At 43.3% G+C, this 26,498-nt stretch overlaps 2 pseudogenes; one reads left to right on the top strand and one right to left on the bottom strand.

Annotated features, from left to right (window-relative positions):
* Positions 1-3,764: 3,764 nt before the first annotated feature.
* Positions 3,765-4,698, bottom strand: LOC116833361 (olfactory receptor 14A16-like; annotated as a pseudogene).
* A 10,594-nt stretch (positions 4,699-15,292) lies between these two features.
* On the top strand, positions 15,293-16,238 carry LOC142045938 (olfactory receptor 4D1-like; annotated as a pseudogene).
* The last annotated feature ends 10,260 nt before the right edge of the window (positions 16,239-26,498 follow it).

Below are 26,498 nucleotides of genomic sequence, written 5' to 3'. Positions count from 1 at the left end.
GATGTCTGATAAACGGCTTTTCTCTCAGTCCTCCAGCAGATATGCTTTGTGCTCCGGGATCTCTCATGCGTTCTAACTCTGCGCGCCTTCTTGCTCCCAGCTCTTCGTCGCACGCTCCCATCACTGTTACTGAATTTTTGCAGTGTCTTTTTAGGAAACCGACGCCCGTGTCCTGTAGTAGCTCTGTGTACTTTCTATTTAATTGATTCTTAGTAAGCAATTACATTAAGTTTGGCAATTACCCAGGAGTCGTAATTCCGCCTCCGCTTATCCTTTTATATTTTTGGTTCCAGCAACTTCCTGATTGCTCCGGAACAGCCCATATCTTTTTCAATGGAGCACAACAGCGGAACCTGCGTAATCCTGGGCCCAATATATACCTACTCTTCGTAATTCTTATCATCTCCTGTGGCCCATCACTCGGCACTGACCAGTCAAATACATTCATTTGTTTAAACACAGAACAGAGATCACAGTAACCATTAAACAAGGAAAAGGAGGAAAACTGTGCTTATGAGGAGCACACAAGATAACGATCCCTGATTAAACAGCTCGATAATTTCCATTAGTAGATCGGGCCACTCTGTCATATCCATAAGTTGACGCATGTAATGAATCTAAGAGCCCATGCAGCAACGCAGTACTTGTGTGAACATATCCCCACTCGGATACCCCGCTGCACCACAAGATATCGTTAAGTGAGCCCGCTGAACAATTAATCATATCTTTGTTGTTATTGTTGGCCCTTATATTGTGGATCGGCCGACCACAAAACCAGTGCTGCATGCCTCCAAATGTTAGAACCTCAAGATTATGTCGTGTTACGTTAATATCTTATCCGTCGAGGAATGGAGGGCTTTTGCAGTAATTCTGAAACATTCAAACTCTCAACCAAAACATTGGCAACCATACGAGTCGTCTCAGAAGAGTTCAATACGAACACTGAGAACATTCCTAGACGTCTAATAATGACGAGCTTTGGAAACTTTACTAGTGCAGAAGAAAAACGCTGCCCTTTTAATCATCTTAATTTAAATGATTTCAAGCACAGAAACAGTTTCCTTGAACCGCCATTGGTGGATAAAATTCTCCTCACCCCCCAATACAATATCACCTGGTCTGTTGTTTGTATGGATATCTATTTTTTCACACAGTTACGTCATCTTGATATTTAGTCTTTCCTTCTTTGTTTGGCTCTCTTTATGGCTGACTTTGGACTCCTGCCATACATTTTCCACATGTTTCCAATCGCCATTGATTGTTGTGTTGTGTGTTGACCGGTCAGCTCATAACTCTAGCCGTTATGTTCGCCGTCATGACCACTACTGTTTGCGTATCGTGAGCGTCCTAATTTGCGATTGATATGAACAACAAGTACCTTCTACTCCACTACCAATGGACTTTGCCTCAAAGTAACACTAGCGAATTCGTGTTCACGGGAGGTCTCATAAGATGCGTAACCCTCCTCTCTCTCTTAACTTTCTGATTTTTTCTTGAAAATAATATGGGTATATTCATTACTTAAATTTCAGCGAGATTAGATTATTTTAACTTGTTTATTCTATAACAGGAGTTAAGAAGTATTTATAGTTCTTATCTCACATGAAGTAAACATACATATGTGTTTATTGTCTATCATTATGGTATCAAAAACTTTGTAGTCTGTAATATATCCACTTTTTCTTTATATATAATCTTTTGAGACTTGATTTTGATTTTTTATTGGCTTTTGTTTTTCACGTATTCAGTGCATGGTATGGCAACTCCTGTCTCTGCTTGAAAACAGCGCATTTTGTTTTGTAGGCTCTTCACAGATTGCCAGGACTTAAACTATTTTGAGTAGTTTTGTATCATCTGCAAATTTTGCCACCTCACGTTTACCCCTTTTCCAGATCGTTTATGATATATTAAATAGGACTGGCTCATACAGATTCTCGGGGACACCATATTTACCTCTCTCCATTCTGAAAACGTGACCATTTATTCCTACCCTTTGTTCCTATCTTTTAACCAGTTACCAATCCACGAGAGAACCTTCCCTCTTATCCTGACTGCTTTTTGCTTAAGAGCCTTTGGTAGGACCTTGTCAAAGGCTTTTCTGAAAATTCAAAATTACACTATATCCACTGAATCTCCTATGTCCCCGGCATAGTTTGTTTGAATACTCTATAAGAGGATTGGGAATAAAACGCTAAGGAGAGGAAAGCAGGCAACAGGATGAAAGTTAGGGGAGTGGATTTGTGGAAAGTGTTGTGAAGGGCAATTCTATAACAGGGTTCAAAAGGGAGCTAGATAGATTAATGGAAAGTAGGTCCATCAATTGCTATTAGCCAGGATGGGCAGGAATGGTGTCCCTAGCCTTTGTTTGCCAGAAGCTGGGATTGAGTGACAGGGCCTGGATCACTTGATGATAACCTTTCTGTTCATTCCCTTTGGGGCACCTGCCATTGACCACTGTCAGAGGACAGGATACTGGGCTTGTTAGACCTTTGGTCTGACCCAGTATGGCTGTTCTCATGGGTCTATCTTGTCTGTCTGTCTATCTAATCACATGCTATCATATATATACTGGATGGCATATGGAACACCAGATCAGTGTATGTGATGGCACTTTTCCACTTACACCAAGGTTAGAACAAAATGACCCCAGACAAGTTACTTACACCAGTGTTTATATTACCATTGGGTGTAGCCCAGAGACTTTGGGCCAGAATATCATCAGTATTATAGTGGTGATGTCAGTGGATCTACTCTGCACTGGTGCTGGTCTAGCTGAGTTGGAAAAATGTGACCCTTACATCTCTGTTACCCTCACTTTTTCCAGGGTGCTGTCAGCCAAATCTGGATCCTTGTGTGCACTGGTCATTGGCCAAACCCTGATCTCTTAGAAGTGATGGCGAGACCCCAGTAACTTGAATGGGATCCAATTTTGTCCTCATTATCCTGAGTCAGATTTTCTTTAGGAGACACTGGAAAAAGTTTTTCTTCAGAACAGCCTTTCCACCACAGGACCAATGACACAGTTTTTAAATATTAATTTATGTTAAAAAATATGCCTCCCCGAGGTTCTTTGTTCCCTAACATATCATTAATAATACAATAATACCCTAACAATATCAACATAAACATTTAAGCAGGAATTCAACCATGCAGAAACATTTTTTGCATCTCTTATCATTGTGGGGAGCAACCCTTCAGTGCGCTCAGAAAAAAACCATCAAAGAGATGATATATATGGGCACTCCTGTCCATCCAAACACTTACTGTGTCCCTGGGCCATTCCACCTCCAAAACCACCTGGAACAAAGAAACAAATCAAATCAGCAAACAACCAGCTAAACAAAAATAAATTAAAAAACAGAGAAACAAACAACATGTGCATTGATACTTCAATAAGACTTTTTATCTCTCAAAGCAAGAAGAGCCAGAGATCCCACTAAGGACTTTTGCTATGGCTATTGATATTATGTGCAAGGTGCTCATATAGCATGGTGATGGGTAAGAGTATATAAACACTAGATAGATAGATAGATAGATAGATAGATAGATAGATAGATAGATAATGATATTTACTTTTGTGTAAATGTATAATAACTCTTTTTTTCTCTTCAGTCAAGTTTGTCTGGATTTTTACTAGTGTAAATACCCAATTCTGCATGAAGAGATAGCATGTTATGTTCTCATGGAGACAATAATATTGTCAGATAATTATATTTCTAAAGAAACACAGAATGAAATCATGATCAAAAGATAAATATGGACATTTAATTCCCAATAAATAACCTCCAACCTATCAGTTTATTCAGTGCACCTTTGAGCTCCTTGTTCCTCATGCTGTAGATGATCGGATTCATCATTGGTGGCAACACAAATAGAGAACAGCCACCAAGAGATTCTGAATTGATGGAGAGCTGGAGATGGGTTTCAGGTATGCAAAAATGGCAGTACAAAGGAACAAGGAGACCACAATGAGGTGAGGAAGGCATGTAGACAAGGCTTTATGTTGGCCCTGCTCAGAGGGGATTCTCACCACTGTGGCGAAGATCTGAACATATGACACAATTATGAAAACAAAGCAGCTTAACCATAAGAATAAACTAAAAATGAGAAACCCAAGTTCACTGAGGTCTGAACCAGAGCAGGCGAGTTTGAGGAGCTGGGGGATTTCACAGAAGAACTGATCTACCATCTTGCGCCACAAAAGGATATTGCACATGTGTTTCCAGTGTGCACTGCAGAGTAAAGAATAACATTGATCCAGGCACTGGCTGCCATTTGGACACAAGATCTCCTGTTCATCACAGTCTCATAGTGCAGTGGTTGGCAGATGGCAACGTATCGATCATACGCCATGATGGTCAGTATGGCATAATCTGCTGAAGCAAAGAAGGCAAAGAGAAAGACTTGGGCAACGCACCCAGAATAAGAAATCCATCTGGTGTTCATGAGGGAGTTGGCCATAGATTTGGGGATGATGACAGAGATGGAGCTGAGGTCTATGATGGACAGATTCATGAGGAAGAAATACATGGGGGTGTGAAGGTTGCGGTCACAGGCTATGGCTGTGATAATGAGAAGGTTCCCCAGCAGGGATATCAGGTAAAGCAGTAGAAACACCACAAAGTGTAAAATCTGAAGTTCCTGAATGTCAGAGAATCCCAGGAGAAGGAACTCGGTTACAGCGGTTTGGTTGGACATTTTCTTCCTCAATACATCGTGTGATGGCTGTGGAGGGAATGAGAAGGACAATGATCAGCATTAGAGTGACCGAGAGAATGACCCTGTTTCTCCTTACCCTAATACCTCATTATATGAATGTCAAAGGTACACAGAACTCGTCACTTGCAATAGTTAGGTATTGTTAGTGCTCCTTGCCTCTGAAATTAATCAGTCTATTATTGCACGAATGTAAATTGGATCAGCTCCTTTAAAGTTAATGGAGCTTTGTCACTTTACCCCGTCTGAGGATTTGGCCCAAGGTGTGGTTTGATAAAATGCAGTGTGAAGAATGGAACAAAGCACACTCCAAACCCAACAGTTTTTCCAAAGACGGTCCCTCTATTGTGACCATCACCAAGCTCACAGTTTGGTCATGAAATTAATAGATTAAAATGTCAACACAGCGTGATTCCCACTTTGCAGAGCAATATGACATAGACTCCTCCAGCATCGTAAGTAGCAGCTCATCTCTAATGTTTCTACCCCAGGATCTGTGCTTAGATGTCCAGCTGTCTGCTTCCAAACTGATTTATGGCAACAACTCCCAGCTGCACTTCTGCCTGCTTGTAACAGTGGACTAGCAGCATCCCTCCATCATCGCTAAGTTGTATCATTTACTCTGTGCAGTGCAGTGCAGTGGCTGTCATGATAGCGGGGCTCTGTTCTTGTCTCTGCCAGTGACCTGCTGTGTGACCTTGGACAAATCATTTTCCCTCTTTCTGCCTCTGTTCCCCACCCCCTTCTCTGCTGTGTCTGCTAGGACTGTAAGGGCTTTCGGAAAGGGGCCAGGGGGTAGATTTTCAAAGGCATTGAGGCACCTAGTGGGATTCTCAAAACATCAAGGCCCTCAACACCCTTTGAAATCAATGAGCTGTGAGCTCCTAGGTCCTTCTGAAAATCCCACTAGGTGCTGAAATATCTTTGGAAACATTGCTCTGTGTCTTGTTAGGTGTAAGTTTTGCACACTCATTTACACCATATATACTCAGCCAGCAGCAGTGTGAAGCTGGGCCAGGAGTTCAGGGTTCTACTCCCAGTGAGTTCCCGTATGTCCTTGAACAGGGTCAGGATAGACAAGGTTTGGTTGCTTGGTTCAACTCTAACTCAGGGTTAAAAGGGGCTAGTCTGTATAAAACACAGTCTCTGCACTATCAACTTTACCAGTTATTCAATTGTTACCTTCATGCAACTATCCCTTTGAAAGAGAAATCACACAGATGCAATAGAATAAATGGACCCGAAATTAATATTTTATCAGAGAATATTAATGTTCCTCAACTTATTTAAAGTTTAAGGCTGCTTGGAAATTTTTAGCTGTGTCTTTTATAATGGAGATTGTTTTTTCAGCTAAACAACAACAAATCTCAGACTCTTCTTTTCTCAAACATTTTGGGTTTATTGATTAAAGAATCTGAAAACTCAAAAACCAAACATTTTTGGTGCAATTAAAAAAAATCCAGTTTTCAGTAGAAAGTTTTCATTTGGCAAAAATTAAAAAAAAATAGATTTTGCATTTTCAGTGAAAAGTCAACCTTTTCCTGAGAGGCAGAAAAATTCCTATCAGCAGTAGATAATTGATTAAACTGAGAGTAAAGTCTTAATTAGTTCATATTGTAATTCATATTTATCATCTTAATTTTCCCCTGTATGTTGATCCGCAAACATATTTAATTGAAATAACAAACTTACTGTGCTGATCTCTGTGGACTTTTTCCCCAGGATATGACGCATCCAGCAGCAGGATTCTTTGATCAATATCTATATACCTCCTGGAAGCTAAAGGCCAAGGTATCTGAGTGTCCTTTCACCCCTCACTCTGTGACTGAACTAGACTCTGATCTGTTGCTTTCTGCAGGTGAGCCGTGTGTACCTGGCTTTGATTTGAAATAGCATTAAAGGACCCATGCTGCAGGAAGGTGATTTATTCACTTCTATTTTCTAAGGGCTAGTGGGACTCACTCCCTGGAGCCCTGCACAGCTCAGCAGCAAGGGCCCAGAGGCAAGTGCATAGATGCCTTGGTGATAAAGCCAAAAGGGTCATTTTGATCTTCTAATCTGATCCCCTGCCTAGCACAGGGCCTACAGTCTCCCCCTGGGTTCCCTGCTTCCAGCCCAGCTTCTGTGTTATCTGTTGGCCAGGATTACAAATGGATTTAGGCATCTATCAATGCTCCTATGTGAGCTAAGTGCCTAAATCCCACAGGCATTCAATGGGAATTGGGTGCCTAAACTGTTGATGCTATTGTATCCCGGTAGACACCTATCAGCTTCTTTAGGTGCCTAAACCCCTTTGTAATCCTGGCTCTGGATCTATTTTGCTGATTTCTGAGGCCTGAGCTTCTCTGCAATTCCAGAAAATGACAGCAGAGATTTGTAAGGAGCCTAATGGAGTAAAGCATGTACATCTTGGGCTTCTAACTCCCTAAGACTCCAGTAAGAATCGTGAGCTCAAATGATAGCATGCAGAGCAGTCAGCAGTGGCTAGAGAAAGGAGGTCAAGACACTGGAAGATCCTGTGATCTAAGCCTGGCTATGCACTATATTACCTCAACTCTCTGTGCCTCAGTTTATCAAAACAATTAATCTGAGGAATATTAACTGATACGGGAAGAACAATTCATAAAGAATCATTTATTTAGAGCTGATCCATGATTCAGTTTTGTTTGAGCTTTTAATGAATTTTCACAGATCTGGGTGAAAGATTTGTCATGTTATTTTTTTCAAGCAGATTTTCCTTGTTTTCCACAGGAACATAGGAATTGCCAGAGACCAGTGCCCTGGGTCTGACTGGGGCCAGCCCCGGATCATGCACCACCCACAGCCTGGAGCAAAGGTTTGGAGAGTGGGGAGATCTGTCCCCAGTGCAGCTGCTGCAGCATTGACTACCTGAGTCTGCAGAGAGCCTGAGACAATGGCTCTGGGAGAGCGGAACTGCCCCACACATCTCCATGGTGTTGAACTCCCAGTCCCACTTCTCTGAGGACCCCAACAACCCCAGCCCATCAAGGGGCTCAGTGTGCAGGGGGAGGGGAAGAGCACAGCAGTCCTGACCCCATCACCCAAGCAGATACACCCTGGCTGGGAATGTAAGGACTGGGGAGGCCATGACTGCCCTCTGCCTGTCTGTGGGCACCTTGCTGAGCCCAAGGGGTGGGAGAGAGTCACCCACTGTCTCTTCTGGGAGGGAGCATGGGTCCCATGCCACCATCCCACCCACCTCTGACACTCCATGTGAACACAGGGTCAAGGGGGCAGAGCCCCATGCATGGCCCTGGAGTGTCTGAACCCAGCTCTGAGAGTCAGCCTCTTTCCACAGGCTCATGGAACAGCCCTGCTCAGGGAAGTGACTCCTGCAAGGATCATAAGGGTGGTTCCCTGTGAGTTAGTGGCTAGTTGGAGACTGCACCATAGCAGTTTAATTCATTCTCTTACCTTATGTAACCTTGAAGATTCTTGTAATCCATGCCAATATTTCACCCTGCTGAGCTCTTTTTCTCAGTGATACCTTGTGGCAATGAGTTCCCCAGGTCAATGGATTTGTGAGCTCTTCAGGAGAGCTTCTTGAACATTTTCTATCTAAATGTTTTGTTGGTCAGAAAATGCCATTTCATCAAAACAAAAACTTTTCTCGGGAAAGGGTTGGATTCAATGAATCTTCTGATTTAATTTTTATTTGTTAAAGGTGCAAGAATGGCTGAAATATCCTGTTCTGACATTTTCCTGCTTAAAATGTTTTTTTCATTTTGATGTCTCAGTTAATTTATACTAAAGAAAAGGTGAAAATAATTAAAAAGGTCAAAATCAAAGCAAAACTTTCCTCTGGAGCATGTGGCACGTTGCCTGGTGGGACCCACTGGCCATGCCTCAGCTGATCAGTTCCCTGCCCTGGACACTAGCGGCATCTCCGTCTCTCCCAGTCTTTGCCTGTGGCGAGCGTGTAGTCTGCTGAGGACTGAAATGTTTTAATTTAACTAAAGTCTTTGGACTCAAGATGGGGGTAACTGAGTGAAGTTAAATGGCCTGTGATATACACAAGGTCAGAAGAGATGATCGAATGGCCCCTTCTGGCCTTAAACTCTGTGAAACTATGAAAATTATCAAAACAAAATGTTTCCATTGACTGAATGTATTTATTTATTTATTTTTAGATTATCTCTTAATCACTCAATGCTTAAACATCCAGGGTAACAGTTCCCTCATCACCTAAGTTTCTGACTTTAGCATAAGCAATACCATCTCCTTCTAGGTGTTTGGAGTGATCCACAACCCAGAGAAGATGGGTATTCACCTGCATAGTGTTCATGAGGGGCCCAGTCTGGTAGGTGTGCTTAGAGGACACCTCCCAGATCTGGTCCCATTCAGACCCGGCCCCCAGAGGCAGAGGAAAGGTTGATGAACTTGCCCCATCATTCAGTATTATCTGGCCCAATAAAAGATATCACCTACCTTGTCTCTCTCTCATAAAATGTGTTTAGCTGGTCAAAAAAATTGAGGGATTATTTTTTCTTTGAAAAACTGCATTTTAATTAAAGTTAAAAATATGAAAAAGTATTTTCAGAAATTGTGCACATTTTTTTCGAAGGACAACAGAGAACTGGGGAAAACCACATTTTTTGTGTTTCCTCCAATGCTACCCCTGGTTCCCTATGTTCAGCTCTTTTTATAAGGAAAACAAACTAATATTAAACTACTACTAATAATTAATACGATTGAAATACCAAAACCTGAACATTTTCAGTTAAAATCTTCATGAAAATTTTCCAACATTGGAAAATGGTTCTTTTTATGAACTTAAATATTAAAATGTTTTTGAAATATTTCAAAAATAATTATAACAAATGTTTTTATTCCTGAACAATTCTATACTTTTAATAGTTGAAAGCTTGGAAAAGTGATTCAGTAAAAATGGCCTCTTCTTACTCAACACACAGATCTACTAACCATGTGTAGCCGAGTCAGATTTTCAGCAACAAATAGAAATAAATAAATTGTAAATACTGTTACTCCTATTGGCTCCTTCAAAGTCAGCACAGATCTGGGAAACTGACGGTGGCTATTCCTGGCTGGCATATTGGCAACAGAATTGTGAACTGATTTTTCATCAGTGACTCCTTTGTGAAATTACAGAAAGCAGCAGGAGTGCACAGGGGTACATGACAGCAGGGTGTGAAGGAGAGGGGACTGTACAGGGGTACATGTAGGCAGCATGTGAAGGAGAGGGGGCTGCACAGTTTAAAGCTTGATATTGCCTATAGAGCGTTTATTGCTTGTATGATGACAGAGAAGTTGAGACACAGCTTCACGCTCAGGTCCCAGGCTGAGCTCACAAAACACGCAGGTAGGGAATTAAAGTTTAATTTGTAAACTGATGAAGTGTCCAAATGGCCCAGATAAAGTCATTTTACAAGCACATTTCAGAAAGTTGTACAATAGAGTCTAGAAGCTGTCCTCAGTGAGCAGAGGGTGGGATGTCAAAGGAGTCTGATAGATCTGAATATTTTCCCTTCAATAGCCGCTCATGATTTTTGTTGTTGTTTTGTTATGTTGGTGCTTTAGTGCATATGAACCCCAATCCTGGACCAGGACTCCGTTGTGCAAGGTGCTGTAAAAACACAGAACAAAAAGACCATCTCAGCCCCAAGGAGCTTAACTCCATGCCCTTCAGAACTAGCCTAGGACCCAGTAGGATTGACTCCTTTTCTCCTGCTCTAACCCTTGATCACATTTCCCTCCCAGTGCCAGCAATAAAACTCACTGGAATTCCCTCAAACTGGGGCCACTCAAATGTCCATTTCTTTCCCTGCATCCCAAATACTTCCTTCGTGTCCACCATGCCCTGCAGGGGAATTCCAGAGCAGGCTGAGTTTGGGTGGCTAAAATAAACATGTAACCAAACCGAACCACTCCAGGGATTTCTTAATGATTCCGCTGGTGGCAGATTCCCTAAATCTCCAAAGAGTCAGGTCTCCTCATCCTGCCAGGAAAGCAGAGGGAGATATCAGAGACTCTTTCACCCTAGAGCCGCCTTACCTCATGTGTCAGCTATTATATCAGAGGAAGATTTCTGGGGCTGTCTCATTTTTGGAACCAGGTCCACTTCCCCAGCCTCTCAGCACAGCAGTGATCAACTCTGTGATGTGACTTCCCCAGGCCTTTCTTGCTCTTTCGGAGGCAGCTGGCTATGAGACCATGCACACGGCAGGTTATGCGAGGTATTGACTATTGATTCTTAAACTGTGCAATGTGATATTGGGGATAGGCAATGTTATTGCCAGATAGGGGGATGCTCAGAGCCCACAGTGAGAAGGAAGGAGAGGTCTGGTTGGGGACATCACACTGAGCACTTGTACTGTTTTCTGTTCGAAAGGGTTATTACAGCTATTGGCGGGGCTGTCAGATAAAAGGAGTTTGGAGGATAATAGCCCACAGACCCATTCTTCTTCACTGGGGCCCAAACCCGCTCTTGGTGGCCCTGCCATTCTTGCTATGATCCTCTGAAACCTTCCTGTGACTAGCTGTGTCCCCAGGTTCTCCCACAGCAGAGAATCTGTGGAGCTCAGATCTCCAGGGCAGGTTAGAGCTGGAAAACAGATCCCAGGGAAGTGCCCAGATTGATGGATAAAACCATAGTGAGATTCCCACCATGGGTTTCATTATTTCTTTCTCTTAGTATAGTCCAGGTTCTGTGGCTCTCCAGCAGCTGTGGACTGGAGGGGTCAAAGTAAACCTGCATCAGAACTGAAGGTGGAATTTGGCACCTGACTCTTCCGAATTCCTTTAAGAATCCCAGCCCTGGGGCCCCGAAAACAGCCTAGATTCACACTAAGGGCTAGACTAAGAAAAACACAGGTGCCTCACTGCTACTCTCAGAGTCTAAGTACAACATCTCGGTGCCGCTGGCATTCACAACCCCCTATTTAGATTCACAATGGACCAGAAGTGCCTCACGGCTATTTTTGGTGCCAAAGTCCATTGTTTTCTGCCACTCATATTCACAACCCCTGCTTAGCTGCCTCGTGGGCACCTAAACTCACTCAACACCTAGATTTCTGCTGCAAAAGTTCCCCAGGTACCTAAGTTTACGCCACTAGGCACCTCCAGACAGGTCGATGCCTCAGCCCCAGTGTGTCCCACAAAGCAGAGGAAGGTGAGTGGAGGAAGGGCTCTCCTCCTGGCAGCTGAGCTCAGAGCTCACCTACTGGACCGGGGCCCACTCAGAATCAAGCCAGAGGAGGTGGTGTGGTGCAATGTGCTAGGGGAGAAAGGATTTGACAGGGGTCTCCCACAGTCCACGTGAGTGCTCTAAGCCCTGGGCTAAACACTGTAAGCTGGTGGGTTCTGCTGCCTCCCCCTCTGGCATGTCTTGCCAAAAAATGGTGTAGACACCTAGCTCCAGTGGAGTGGTCCTGGCTGTGGATCCAAGCTCTGTGAGAAGGGTGGGGTAGAGCACTCACCCCTTTCTGTGCCATCTCCCATCGCAAACACAGGCAGCGAGCCCTTCAGCCTGCTGGCTTTTGTGAATCCCATTCTTAGACATCGACCTCTCCCCATTTGTTAGGGAGCCTGGGCACTGAACTCAGGCATTGTGAATACCAGGGAGGTTTTTTAATTGTCTGAAAGACAAAGTCCCATTGTGAATCCAGCCCCAAGGTCCTCAAATGATTAAAAATTGATTGTTTGGTAAACTGTGCACAAGCAAATATGCATTTTAGCACAGGCAAAATGTAAATGCATACATAAAGAACTCAGGCTACACTTAAAGGGTGAGGGAGTCTATCCTGGGAAGCAGGGACTCTGAAAAGGATTAGGGAATCATGGTGTATAATGAGCAGAACATAAGAGCCTAATGTGACACTCTGGCCAAAACAAAAACGATCCTGGGATGGATAAACAGGGGAATCTAAAGCACTGATGCAACCTCTGCTGGAATAGAGAGTACAGTTTTCGTGCCACAGTTGAGGAAAGATGTTAAAAAATTTGGAGAGGGTTCAGAGAAGAGCCACTAGAATGATTAAAGGATTAGATAATGTACCTCTTAGTGATAACCCAACGAGCTCAGTCTGTTCAGTTTAAGAAAGAGAAGGATAAGGGATGACTTGATTACAGGCTATGTAAGTGTCTACACAGGGAACAAATATTTAATAATGGGTTCTTCAATGTAGCTGAAAAAGGTCTTACATGATTAAGTGTCTGAAAGTTGAAGCTAGACAAATTCAGACTGAAAATAAGGTGCAAATTTTTAACTGTGAGAGTTATTAACCCTTGGCATCTTCTTGATCAGGCCCGGCTCAAGCTCAGGGGGATTTCAGAGAGTCTTTGATGTTAGTGCCAGTCTTAGTGCATGGGTCAGATATGGTATAAGGGGAAGATTTCTGGGACTTCCTCTTCTTTAGAGTATGATTTCCTTCCCCTCTCTATTCAGAGAGCAATGATCAGCTTTGAAATGTGACTTCCCCTGGTCATCCTTAATCATTAAGAGGCAACTGGATCTGATACCACCGGCGCAGCAGATTGCATGAGGTAGTGACTGTTTTTGTAAATAATCTACAAACTACAATTAGCTATAGGCTTTGTTACTGAAGGGGGAAGAGGTGAGTGGGAGGCTTTTCAAATGTAGGCTTGAGTATTAGAGAAGTCCAAGTGATTTAGGAGTACATCAGCCCACTGAGCCTTTACTACCAAAACTATCTGACACCTTTGTAAGACTAATTCTGTCTGACAAAGCTTCTCATTAGGCAACAGCTCTATGCTGCTGTGATCTGAAAGCCATTTTCTCTGGGGCTGGCTGGAGCTTCGAAGTTAAAACCTGAAAAAGCCAAGGGAAGTTCCCATATCTGCTTATGAAACCTAAGTGAGATTCCCTGCACCTAACTCTCTTATTCCGCTTTGATGATCCTAAACTGAGAAGTGATATGTGTTATGGAAGGCCCCAGAAGGTGTCCATGGTAGGGCAGAAATTGAACCCAACTCCCTAGAATCCACAGCCAGTGATTTACCCATAAAGCCATCCTTCCCCTCTCCTCCCAGCACAGAGCACTGTCATTTAAGAATGAAATATTTATTTAGGGCTGATTGATATTTTCAGCTCTCGGGATTTTCAAAAATACTACTGTGAGTTGAGTGTCCATAATACCATGGCAGCTTTGAATATTTCATTGTAGATGAATACCTGCAAATCTTTACACATTCATAGTTTTTCAATAGAAATGTCTGAAGCTTAGCACTAGAATGCATGTGTACCAAAATACAGAGACATGATTTTTTCAGAAATCTTCAGCAAAAGTTATTCCTGCTCAAGCCAATCAGACTTAATTCCTTTTCTTTATGTAGCCACTCTAAGGGGTCAAAGACCATTGTTTTGTTAAGGCAAGATAGAGGAATTCAGTACCTCTGATGGGGTAGGGAACCCCAAGCTATCTGTCTCTCTCTTTCTTTCACCTAAAAACGCCAGCAGTTTTGGCCCACTGGGAGAGATCCTGACCACGGTAAGAGTCAGTCATCATCTTGCTGGAAGACAGTGTGTGAGAAAGGCCAACTTGAGCAAAGCTTTGAACCAAAACTTGCTAAATAAATCTTTAGACTTTTGCCTGCATGTTCGCACTTTTACTTGCTGGTAACCATTTCTAACTTTGTGTCTTATACCTGAATTCACTAAAAGTCCTGTCTTCTTTTTTTTATAAATTAGTTTCATTTTGTAATCTAAACCAATCCAATGCTGTGTTTCAGCTGAACTGTTTGGTAACTCCAGTTAAACTAGCAAAACTATTTTATATTGACTCTGTACAGAAGCAATGAACCTTTAATATCTGAAGTGTGCAGAAAAGGGGGAAGACAATGCAGATATCATGGTATAATTCCCCACTCTGAACCTTAGCGTCCAAAAGATGGGGTACCAGCATGAATTCCTCTAAGCTCAATTACCAGCTTACTACTTGTAGCACTGCCACCAACCAGGAATTCCAGTATCTGGTATACTCTGGTCCCCCCAAAACCTTCCCTGGGAACCCCCAAGACCCAGATCCTCTGGATCTTATCACAAGGAAAGTAAACCCTTTCCCCCACCGTTGCCTCTCACAGGCTTCCCCTCCCTGGGTTATCCTGGAAGTTCACTGTGACTCAACCTCCTTGAATTACAAAACAGAAGAAAATTCACCTTCCCTCCTCCTTCTCTCTCCCCTACCAGACTCTCCCTGAGAGAGAAAGTCCCACCCTGAGCCTCTAGGCCACATGAGGAATCTGTGGCCCATGTGAGCTGTGCACTATCAGGGCTTCAGGAAGATGAATGGAGACAGTTGTTTAGCAGGGGGCATTTTGAGTGTGTGTAGGTTGCTACTGTTCACTCCCAAAGACCCCAAATTGGAAATGACCACTGGTGGAGCTCAGAAATTCTGCTGAAGCAGGGTACTCACCATTGGGCTGAGTACACAGTCTGGAATTGGTAAACAAAGAAAATTTTCAAGCAAGAAATCAGTTAACATGGAGTTAATATTCTTTTAATAACAGTAATGTACTGGGATTGCATCATAATTATTATCATCACTGTTCCTTCTTCAGGCATATTTTGAGGTTAATAATGGAGAAGAAGAACTTCACCACCCCAGTAACAGAATTTGTCCTCTTGGGCCTCACTCAGAGACCTGAGCTGCAGCCATTCCTTTATGTGACTTTCTTCATAGTCTACATAAACACCTGGCTGGGAAACTTCATCATCATCACCACTGTGATCTCTGACTACCAGCTCCACACCTCCATGTATATCCTGCTGGCCAACTTGGCTTTCCTAGATATCAGCGAATCATCAATCAGTACTCTAAAATTACTCTCAGATCTCCTCTCACAGCATAAAACCATCTCATTCAATGAGTGCATCCTTCAGATGTTTTTCTTCCACTTCTTTGCTGGCGCTATGGGGTTTTGCCTTGTGGGGATGGCGGTCGATAGGTACGTGGCCATCTATAAACCACTGCGGTACTTGACTATCATGAACCGGGGTGTATGCATGAGGATATGGCACTGGCATGGCTGGTTATTGGCTCACTCTGCTATTCAGACTGGACTGCTCCTCCAGTTACCGTTCTGTGATCCAAACAGCCTGGACAATTTCTACTGTGATGTCCCACAAGCCATCAAACTGGCCTGCACCAACACTCAATTGGCTGAAATGCAGATGAATTTCAACAGTGGGTTATTGATCATAATAATATTCATCATTCTGCTTATTTCTTACACCGTCATCTTAATCAAGATCAGGACACATGTCCACATGAAAGGGAAGCACAAGGCTCTGCCCACCTGTGGAACCCAGATCACTGTGATGTGTTTGCAATTCATACCAACATCTTCATCTATGCTTGGCCCGTCAAGCAGTTTGCCCTGCATAAGGTGGTCTCAGTCATTTACTCTGTAATCACCCAATGCTGAACCCGATGGTCTACACGCTGAGAAACGCTGAGATGAAGAAGGCCATCGGGAGACTATTGAACAGAATGCCGTTTTCACTGCGGGAAAGACAGACATAGTTTATCTCTCAATGTCCGTTTGTGTTAAAAACCTGATCTCAGTCATATAATTAGAGATCAGACATATGTGGCACATGAAATGTGTGTGTGGTCAAATAAAGATCAAATCCTGCATACTCATGAGAATCTCAGTTCACAAATGCATAATAGATGGAGAGCCAGAACTCCACATAGGAAGAAAAGCAGTCAGTGGAAATAAGACATAGCTCCATATCGGTAAAATAAATAGTCCAGATCCCCAGCTGGAGGAAATAGGTGCATCTCACTAAATGACTTCCACCAGCTAGGGCTTTGACCCTGAGAACTGATGGTCAAAATTATTCTAAGAATGATTTCAACTAATGAGGAATCCATGAAAATAAATATCTTCTAAAAAAATCTGTTGAATAAATTTTGTGTCATAACTAATGGACTGATTGTGATGAAGAAATTACTATCAAATGTTCCAATAATGAGTAAGGTCATTTTTTACTTTATGGCTAATTCTTTTATTCCTTATACATATACAGCACTTATCTGCATTTACCATGTGAAGTCTCTCAAAATCTTTTAATAATCTTCACAACTTACTTTAAAAAATACTTCGGTTTTAGTTCTCTACATGCTATTTCTATTTCTAACCCTAACTTCACAAGTTACACTGAAGTTTTCTTTGCTTCCTTTTTCTGCTAATCCTGATACAGAATGGGAGTAGAATGGGAAATATTTTTGATGGATTTTTTAATAATTCTCCTTTTCATTCATAATATACACATTTTGATTTTTCCACATTTACTCCTTTTCTAAGAAAGAAAGAAAGAAAGAAAGAAGTGGGGCCATTTATCCCAATATAAATTGAAGATCAGATAGAGAAAATCTTAGCAACACTGAATTCCTCCAAAGTTCTATCCCTAGTGGGAATGAATCACACTGTAACCATTAAAAGTTCCAATCTTGTAATTAATCCCATGGGACGAAGAGCTAAGAACATGCAAATGGGTTCAGAATTTTTTTCTCATCTTTGGTTTAAACTCACAGACAAAGAATATGGATTTAAAACTGTGTAAACGGCCAGCTGCCCAGCTGATATAAAAGGGCCAGATCCCCAGTTAGTGAAAATAGGCCTAGGTACTATGAAGAGAGTGGAACTGTATCAATATACATCAGCAGAGGACCTGGTCCTTAGCTTTTAGTGTTTGCTTTTGGGTTCCACTTAATGACCTACTTCAACCAGCCAGGGCAGCCTGAGCTGTGGGTTCTTCTGATGGCTGAATCCCTAGAATGGTTAATGTGATGTGGGCAGGCGGGAGGGAATCCCTGCTCATCTAGAAGAGATTATGTGGAGTTAATGGAGGAACAGGCTTTTTCAGGACAGATAAGTTTCTGGTCCCACTAGGCTCTTAGCTATTCCAGGTCACATGTTGGTACTATAAGTATATTTTTTATTCTGCAAACACCTTGGGACACCCTTTGTGCCTCAGCCCTGCCTTGTTTTTATCCAAGGGTCCTTCCAGGGATGCTGCCATTGTGTGAGATTTGGGCAGCTGATGTTCTCCCTCTGTGGTTTAGGGTCAGCTAGGGCAGGTTGTCTGGCTGGTTTGCTCCGAGGTGAGATCAGAGCTGGGCTCACAGCCCTGGAGACTGGATTCAGCTATTTAGCCCCAGAACAGGGACATCCTGGTCTGTGACCATGTCTGAAGCCTGCACAAGCTGGGATCATCTCTAGAGCTGGGAGGGGATTTCAGTCCCTGATCCCATTTAGTCCATCATCTCTCAGGCAAGCCTGCCCTAGGAGGAAAGCAGGGAGCACCCATCTGTGGAATAGATCCTGGTCTGCTAGGAACTACAGAGACCCAGCAACTCCAGCGAAAGGGCATGGAAATGGCTGTGGCTAATACAGCGATAGAGTCTTGAGAGACAGACAGATAAATTGTAACCCTTCTGCCAGGCAGAGTTGATAGCAACAAGGTTTGGGCTCAGTACATAGAGGTTCCTTTTCAACAATACAATGCAAAACTGGCTTGAGCCCCCACCCAGTGATCTGGGAAAATTACACACACATCCCTGGATACCTCAAAGAGGCAATACTTCCTCTCTCACAAGCACAGAGTCTAGGTGTAGCAAAACATCTTTAATAACAGGAGGTAAACAACTCAGCATGAAATTGGGAAAACACCACAACTAGGGTTCATAAACACAAGGTAAAAATGAGAAGACCCATCCTCAAGTAGGTTGGGCCGTGTCCTTTCCTTTTGGGTTCTTGAGTCCAGCAATCCAAAAGTTACTTCACTCACAGTTGCTGTTCTTGGTCAGTGAAGCCCCAGAGTTCAGAAGTTCATCTGCAAAGTTTACCTTCCAGCCTGGGTGGAAAGGAGGGAGGTACAGAGGCATTTACACCAGTGGTCTCAAACTCAGTTTACCTTAGGGGCAGAGCCAGTCCTCAAATCCTCTCAGTGGGCCAATAATGTCACTGAAGATGGTGTTCGTATCACCTCCCAGCCCGTTTCCCACCCTTTTCCCTCACTCCCTTGGCCTCATGCCCCCCCAGCTGACTCTGCCTGGTGACTAGTGATGCTGCCTCCATGGTTGACTCTGCTCAGCAACTAGTGATGGTATCTCTGTCCCTCTTCCCCAGTTAATGGGATCTGCGGGGGCAGGAGGGGGCGCCTTGTAGCAGACAGCCAGCAGCATGGCTGCATGGGTCTCTCCTCTGCAGCTCTGCCAGGAACAGCAGGGATAGGGAACCATTTGCAGGGAGTGGAACTGCCCAAGGTCAATGACAGTTTGCCGAGTGCAGCCCCTGGAGGATCCCAGGAGCAGCAAGAAGGAGCAACGTTCAGGGGAGGGGCATGTGAATCTTTCCTGTGCACTTCCCTCCCGCCCTCACCCTCCCCTCAGCCAGCAGCCATGAGGGTCAGATGAAAGAACTTTTTAAAAAGTTTCCATGGGCCGCAGTGGGGAGGTTCTTGGGCCACAGATGTCCCGTGGGCCAGGACTTTGAGACGTCTGCCTTACACGCTTCACTACTCAGGCCCTCAACAGCTGATTGCCATGCCTATCTGTGGGGTTCTGCTCCAGTCTTCACCCCCAGGTGCCCAGCTGCCCACACCTCTCCACCAGCTGCCCAGACCTATCCACCAGACACCACACCTCTCCATTAGACATTCACCAATATGTTTGCACCCCTCCCCCTCAACTCTTAACACAGCTCTCAGTGATTTCAGCTGTTAGTAGGGGAGCCTCACTGCTGGTGCATGTGGGTAGTCTTCTTGTACCAGAACCACTAGCCCAAAGTAGGTCTAATGCTGAGACCTAGGCATCAACAACTTCTGCAGCATGTAAAAAGACTCTTAACTGAGTTTAAATTAACTCTATTATTGCAGAGCAGAATGATCAAATTGGTGTTTAAGACCTTCACCAAGTGATACAAATACCTGTCTCCGCCCTCTCACAAGTCCCTGGGCTTTGGAATCCATGTCTCTTACCTAGTGAATGCAACTCAGTTGAGGGTGAGTCCCTCAGTCATAAAATTCTAAGTACAGTTCTACTGTCCTTGATGCACATAACTGGGATAACAATTCTTTATTACTCCTGCCCCAATAACAAAGAGACTGGGGATCCCACAGCAGCCAAAGTGTCCATGTGAGCAAGCAGTCCCATCATGCTAAGCAGGATTGGTTTGCCCATGCAAACGAGATCAGCCCCTGAAGTCCTTTTCCACAGCTCACCACCAAATTTCAAGAGAGAGCTCATTCTGATTCTGCTTACAAAATAATGACAAAATAGTCAGAATCCTGCTTCAAAGGGAATGAACAGAACAGGGCAATTATCAAATGATCCATCCCCTGTGTCCAATCCCAGCTTCTGGCAATCAGAGGTTTAGGAACATCCAAAGCATGGGGTTGTGTCCCTGACCATCTTGGCTAATAGCCTTTGATGGACCTATCCTCCATGAACTTATGTAATTCCTTTTTTTAATCCTAGTTATACTTTTAGCCTTCACAAAATCCCCTGGCAATGAGTTCAACAAGTTGACTGTGCGTTGCGGGAAGAGGTAATTACTTTTGTTTGTTCTGAATCTGCTGCCTATTTATTTCATTGGGTGACCCCTGGTCCTTTTGTTACGTGAAGGGGTAAATAACACTTCCCTGTTCACTCTCTCCACAACATTCATGATTTTATAGACGTTTATCATATTCCGCTTTGGTCGTCTCTTTTTAAGCTGAACAATACCAGTCTTTTTATCAATCCTCATATGGAAGCTGTTCCATACCCCTAATCATTTTTGTTAATCTTCTCTGTACTTTTTCCAGTTCTAATATATCTTTTTTTTGAGATGGGGCAACCAGAACAGCATGCATTTTTCAAGGTGTGCACGTACCATGGATTTATATAGTGGCATTATGATATTTTTTGTTTTATTATCTATCACTTTCCAAATGGTTCCTAACATCCTGCTAGTTTTTTTCACTGCTACTGCACATTCAACAGATGTTTTCAGAGAACTATCCACGATGACACTGTGACAGTAGAATGAATTATATTGTAAAAATAAGAATGGATTAAAGAAATGTTGTATGTACCTTTAAGCAGAAATAAGAAATGTTGAAATATAGGTGCCAGGAAAAGAAACATTAGGCATAAACAAGGGTGCTAATGGAACTAAAACCAAACTGGCAAACGATAACAATAAAACAAACAAGCCAGATACTTGCCCAGGTAAACTTATCAGATTCTGCTTCCTTTGTTATCTTGTTACGTTCTTGCCCTTTTATCTGTATAAATAAGATAGTTTGTGTCTTGCGTGGTGCTCACATTATCTGGGTGTTATTAGCAGAGCGCTGTGCTAATAAAACAGAGTGGGCTTTATTTGACAAATGTGAGTCCTGAGTCTGACTTTGACAACACCAAGATCTCTTTCTTGAGTAGTAATAACTAATTTAGACCCCATCATATGTATAGTTGAGATTATGTTTCCAGCGTGCATTACTATGCATTTATCAATATTGAAATCCATCTACCATTTTGTTGCCCATTCATCCAGTTTTGTGAGATCCCTTTTTGATCTTCACTGTCAGCTTTGGACTTAATGGTCCTGAGTCATTTTGTATTGTCTGCAAATTCTGCCACCTCACTGTTCCTTATCTTTTAACAAGATACTAATCCATTAGAAAACATTCCCTCTTATCCCATGACTGCTTACTTTGCTCAAGCTGTTGGTGTGGGACTTTGTCAAAAGCTTTCTGAAAGTCCAAATGCCCTATATCAACTGGATCTCCTTGTCACATGCTTGTTGACTCCCTGAAAGAATTCTGATAGATTGGCGAGGCATGATTTCCCTTTACAAAAGTCATACTGACTCCTCCCCAACATACTTTGTTTAGCTATGTATCTGATAATTCTGTTCTTTAAAATAGCTTCAGCCAATCTGCACGGTACTGAGCTTAAGCTCACCAGCCTGTAATTGTCAGGATTGCCTCTAGAGCCCATTTTAAAATCAGCATTACATTAGCTACCCTGCAGTCATTTGTCCAGAGGCTAATTTAAGTGATGAGTCACATACCACAGTTAGTTGTTCTCCCAGTTTCATATTTGAGTTCTTTCAGAACTCTTGGGTGAATACTATTTGGTCTTGAAGACTTATTACTGTTTATTTATCAATTTGTTTCAAAATCTCCCCTACTGCGCGCTCAATCTGAGACAGTTCCTCAGATTTGTCATCTGAAAAATTAAAAGTCTCATGTGTGGGAATCTCCCTCACATCCTCTGCAAAGAAGACTGATGCAAAAGAATTTATTTAGCTTCTCTGCAACAGCCTTGCCTTCCTCGAGTGCTCCTTTAGCATCTCCAGCGACATCACTAGTTGTTTGGCAAGCTTCCTGCTTCTGAAAGTACTTAAGAAAAATTGTCTTAGTTTTTGTGTGTTTTGTTAGTTGCTTTTCATATTCTTTTCTGACCTTCCTAATTATACTTTACGCTTGTCTTGCCACAAATCAATGTGTAAATAGGTAGCTGGCCGTTTACGTGGTGTTGTGGTGGAATTATTACAGACAAGCTACCATGTAGGACACTGGTGAATCAATATGTATTTCTCCAGAAAGTGGGAATCAATATTTTAGCGTTATCAATAGTAATAGCCATGTTAGTATTTAAATTTCATGCCCAAATTTAGAGCCTGCTGTTTGTCATAATTTGGTACTATATTGGCTAGAATTGTTGGATTTGGGTTGTACTTTGTTCCAGCCTTCATACTGAATCTTATCAAGCCACATCTTGGGCCAGATCCTCAGATGGTGTAAACTGACCCAGATCCCTTAACTTTAAAGAGGATAATCAAATATTCACTGATGTGATAATGCATTTCATTAGTGCGCTGACTGACAGGGGTGAGGAGCATTCCCAAATCCTAGTCAGTGGAAGTGATGAGAGCTGTGCACCCTTGACATTCCCATCATGAGATACTATGGAGAGAGAATTAGGTCATTTTCTCTCTCAATCTAATCTTGACCATTGCTTTTTCTTCTTCCACCACAGGCAGGACATAACTGTCTTGTTTTGCAGATCTATATCTGTTGAGGGCTTACTGCATAAAGTTTCCCTTGCTAAACCTGTGTTCCTTGCCTCCCTGCCACATTCTGCTAAAAGGGATTCAGCTAGAAGCCCAAGTGAGCACTGCCTAGGTGAAGCTCTGGCCGAATTCTAAGGCAGCTGGACAGTGGCACATCCCATAGACAAAGAAAGCGTGTCAGAAAAGGGGTCTGAGCTGGAAAGTGTTTCCTACAGCCCCAGAGCTAGAAACAAAGATGACACTCTACCCAGATGCAGTTATCTTGGACGTACATGGCCTCCATTGATTGGGCTGTCTTGTAAGAGACAGGTGACTGTACTGCTGGATAATGGGCCAGGTAGTAACACTTTGCTTATCTGGCTTTTGTTTTATTTTTCCAATTTGGTTTTAGTTGTTTTTTTTCTGTTTTGGGGAGGGGAGGGAAATGTTTATTGCATGGGGGGGGCGTCAATATTCTGTCTTGTGTTTGGGAAGCCAACGTGCCATCTCTTTGATGTTGTTTACTGAGTGAGCTTAAGGTTTGCTTTCCACGATGATCACGGGGTGGAAAGGAGTTGCTGTAGCTCTCTGGATGGCTGAGTTCCTGTTGAAAGGATTATTTTGATGGTGCTGGGATTGTATTGTATTAGCAATGACATGTTTGGGGACCTCGAGCCTTGCACAGGTGTCTTCATCATTTTAAACCTAATACATCCACACTTTCATGTATTCATTTAGATGGAATAAATGGGCTAAAGGTGTTAACATAATCCAGTCACTTTCCAACATTAAACAGTGTTAAAGAAGGTCTGGAACTTGGTGTACAGAGACCTCAGCTTGCTTCACACCATAGCAAACACATCATAAAAAATTTGCTAGTAAGCTATGTCCTCAGCTGATGCAAAGCAATGTAGTTGAAGTCAATGGAGCTATGTTGATTTACAAGAACCAAGGAGACAGCTCATTGACTTCGTCAGCTCCCATAAACTTCAGACCATAAACCATAACCTGAACTGCACCTTCTCAGCTTCCCTTTCTTCACACACCCTTTCACTGGGTGAGCTGGGCCTTTATGAGGGAATGGATCCAAACCATCTATGCCTTCTTAACAGCCTCTCAATGGGGCGTGATAGGGAGCAGCTGGTCTTTCTAAAGAGCCAGAGAGGAAGAGGAAATAGGGGAGGAAGCTCTGGCAGAGGCTGCAGAGCTAAGAAGGCACCTACAGGAGACAGACTTTTGACTGAAGGGAGAGCAGAAGCAGATCCTGGGAAGGGATGAAAAGCTGTTACCAACTTGGAAACATGAAGATAGAAAGAGAGACCTCAGGGAGGAGGGTCTGGGTCCAGCTTGAGCCCAGGCTGGAAGACTCTTTTGTGCTTACTTTGAATTTTATGTTAATAAGACAGACGCTAAGAAAGGACACATGCGCCTTTGGGGAGTTATTGAGGAGCTCCAAGAAAGGAAATGAAGGCCAGGCACTGAGGAGTCATCCCAAGTCATGAGGTGGCATTCCAGAGGCAGCCACTCTATTTACAAGTCCCTTTACCAAACTACCCTTTCCTCTGCTATCCACATAATTTGTGGATATTGATGTAGTAGAGTTGTGTGCGGGGAGGGGTTAGTTTGATCTGTGGTGGAGACAGAAGACTGACATTCCCAGAGGCAAAGAGTTAAGATTGCTAGAGGAAATCTGCCTTTAGTTTTTCCATTAACTTCTTTCAAGGGCTGTTTGGAATTTTTCACATAAGAGATTTTTCCCTTGAAAAATGTTGTTTCATCCAAATTTACTTTTCCTGCTAGACAGCTGGGAGCTGGGCAGCAGGGAAGCCAGATAGCATGGGCATCTGGGCATCCGAGGAATTGGGCAGCAGTCAAGCTGAAGTCAACCAGAAGCCTGCCTGATTTCTACTAAAAGTTTCGATGGATTCAACGCATTCCAATGGAAAGTTCCTATTCTGTCAAAACAGCATGTTCCAGTGGAAAATTGTTCAATAGGATTTTTTTTACCAGCTCTAATCAATATATTTTAACATATTTATCCCACTGACAGGGGTGTTGTGCAAGTTACTATCAAGGCCACTCAGGAGAAGAAATGGGACTCCGACTCAGAGATCGCCCACTTCTCTGCTCAGCCCATTATGTGAGTAAGACTTTGGGTGCAACATTGCGTACCAAGCTATAGCGCCCAGTTCCTTACCACCAAGGATCAATGGGAAATTTGGGTAAATAAGGAAAGCAGAGTTAGGACTCCAGGACTTTACTGCTTGTAGTGATAAATTATTTATTGTTTCAGATTTACCAGAGCACTTATCCCATATTAAACCAACCACTAACTGATTAGGATACAAGGGGACTTTCCATGGGGCCATGGTGTTCCACCTTTCAGTCTTATCACAAAGAAGACTGAGAGGTGACTTGATTAAAGCATATATGCTCCTTCATGGGGAGAAAGGACCTGGTTCTAAAGGGCACTTTCAAATTAACAGGATAAGAACCAATGGCTGGAAGTTGAAGCCAGAAAAATGCAAATTAGAAATAGGGCACAAATATTTAACAGTGAGGGTTTGAAGGGGTACAATGACCCCACATTGTCTGGAAAGAGGCTAATGAGGGCCTGGGCGCTTAGTCAACCCTATCCTGTTACACCTATGAGAGGGGTCAAAGCCTGGAGGGAGCAATTTAAAAAGGGAAAGCCCAATACAGTTGCATCTCAGCAGGAAACGGAGTGGACCTCTAGTGCTAGCACCCTGAAGGAAGGCCTGACTGGGCTCAGAGAAAACCTATAGATTGTGTGGAGGCAGGCTGGTCTGGGGCCAGGGGCTGTCCTGAGCCTGCTATGTGCCAGATCCTCTTTGGAGCAGACAGACCCAGTGTGGGACCTGTAGATTTGCTTTGTCCACCATAATAAATCCTCTTTCCTTCTGGGATCTGTGGAGGAGTGAGCCTGAGAAGGGGCTGTAAGGAGCCCTGACAGATTGGTTTGTTGGTCTAGCTGCATGGTTCTTGCTGTGGGTGCAAGTTGTCTTGAGTTCAAATCCCAAATGAGCCCTCTTGAGTTTTCCTGCAGAAAAAGACCTGAGGATTACAGTGGATGAGAAGCTGGATATAAGTCAGCAGTGTGCCCCTGTTGCCAGGAAGTCCAATGGCATATTGGGCTGTATTAGGAGCATTGCCAGCAGATCAAGAGAAGTGATTAAGGCACTTTTGAGGTCACACCTCGAGTATTGTATCCAGTTTTGGTCCCCACACTACAGAAGGGATGTGGACAAATTGGAGAGAGTCCAGCAGAGGGCAACAGAAATGATTAGGGGGCTGGGGCACATGACTTACGAGGAGAGGCTGAGGGAACTGGGGTTACTTAGTCTGCAGAAGAGAAGAGTGAGGGGGGATTTGAAGCAGCCTTCAATTTCTTGAAGGAGGGTTCCAAAGAGGATGGATCTTGGCTGTTCTCAGTGGTGGCAGATAGAACAAGGAACAATGATCTCAAGTTGCAGTGTGAGAGGTCTATGTTGGCTAGGAAGCACTCTTTCACTAGGATGGTGGTAAAGCACTGGAATGGGTTACCTAGGGGAGGTGTGGATCTCCATTCTTAGAGGTTTTAAGGCTTGGCTTGACAAAGCCCTGGCTGGATGATTTAGTTGGTGTTGGTCCTGCTTTGAGCGGGAGGTTGGATTGGTGACTTCCTGAGGTCTCTTCCAACCCTAATCTTCTATGATTCTATGACAGGCTGAGTT

The sequence above is a fragment of the Chelonoidis abingdonii genome, chromosome 25 (assembly GCF_003597395.2).
Source record: "Chelonoidis abingdonii isolate Lonesome George chromosome 25, CheloAbing_2.0, whole genome shotgun sequence".
Taxonomy (NCBI): domain Eukaryota; kingdom Metazoa; phylum Chordata; order Testudines; family Testudinidae; genus Chelonoidis; species Chelonoidis abingdonii.
This window is presented reverse-complemented; position numbering and strand designations above follow the sequence as displayed.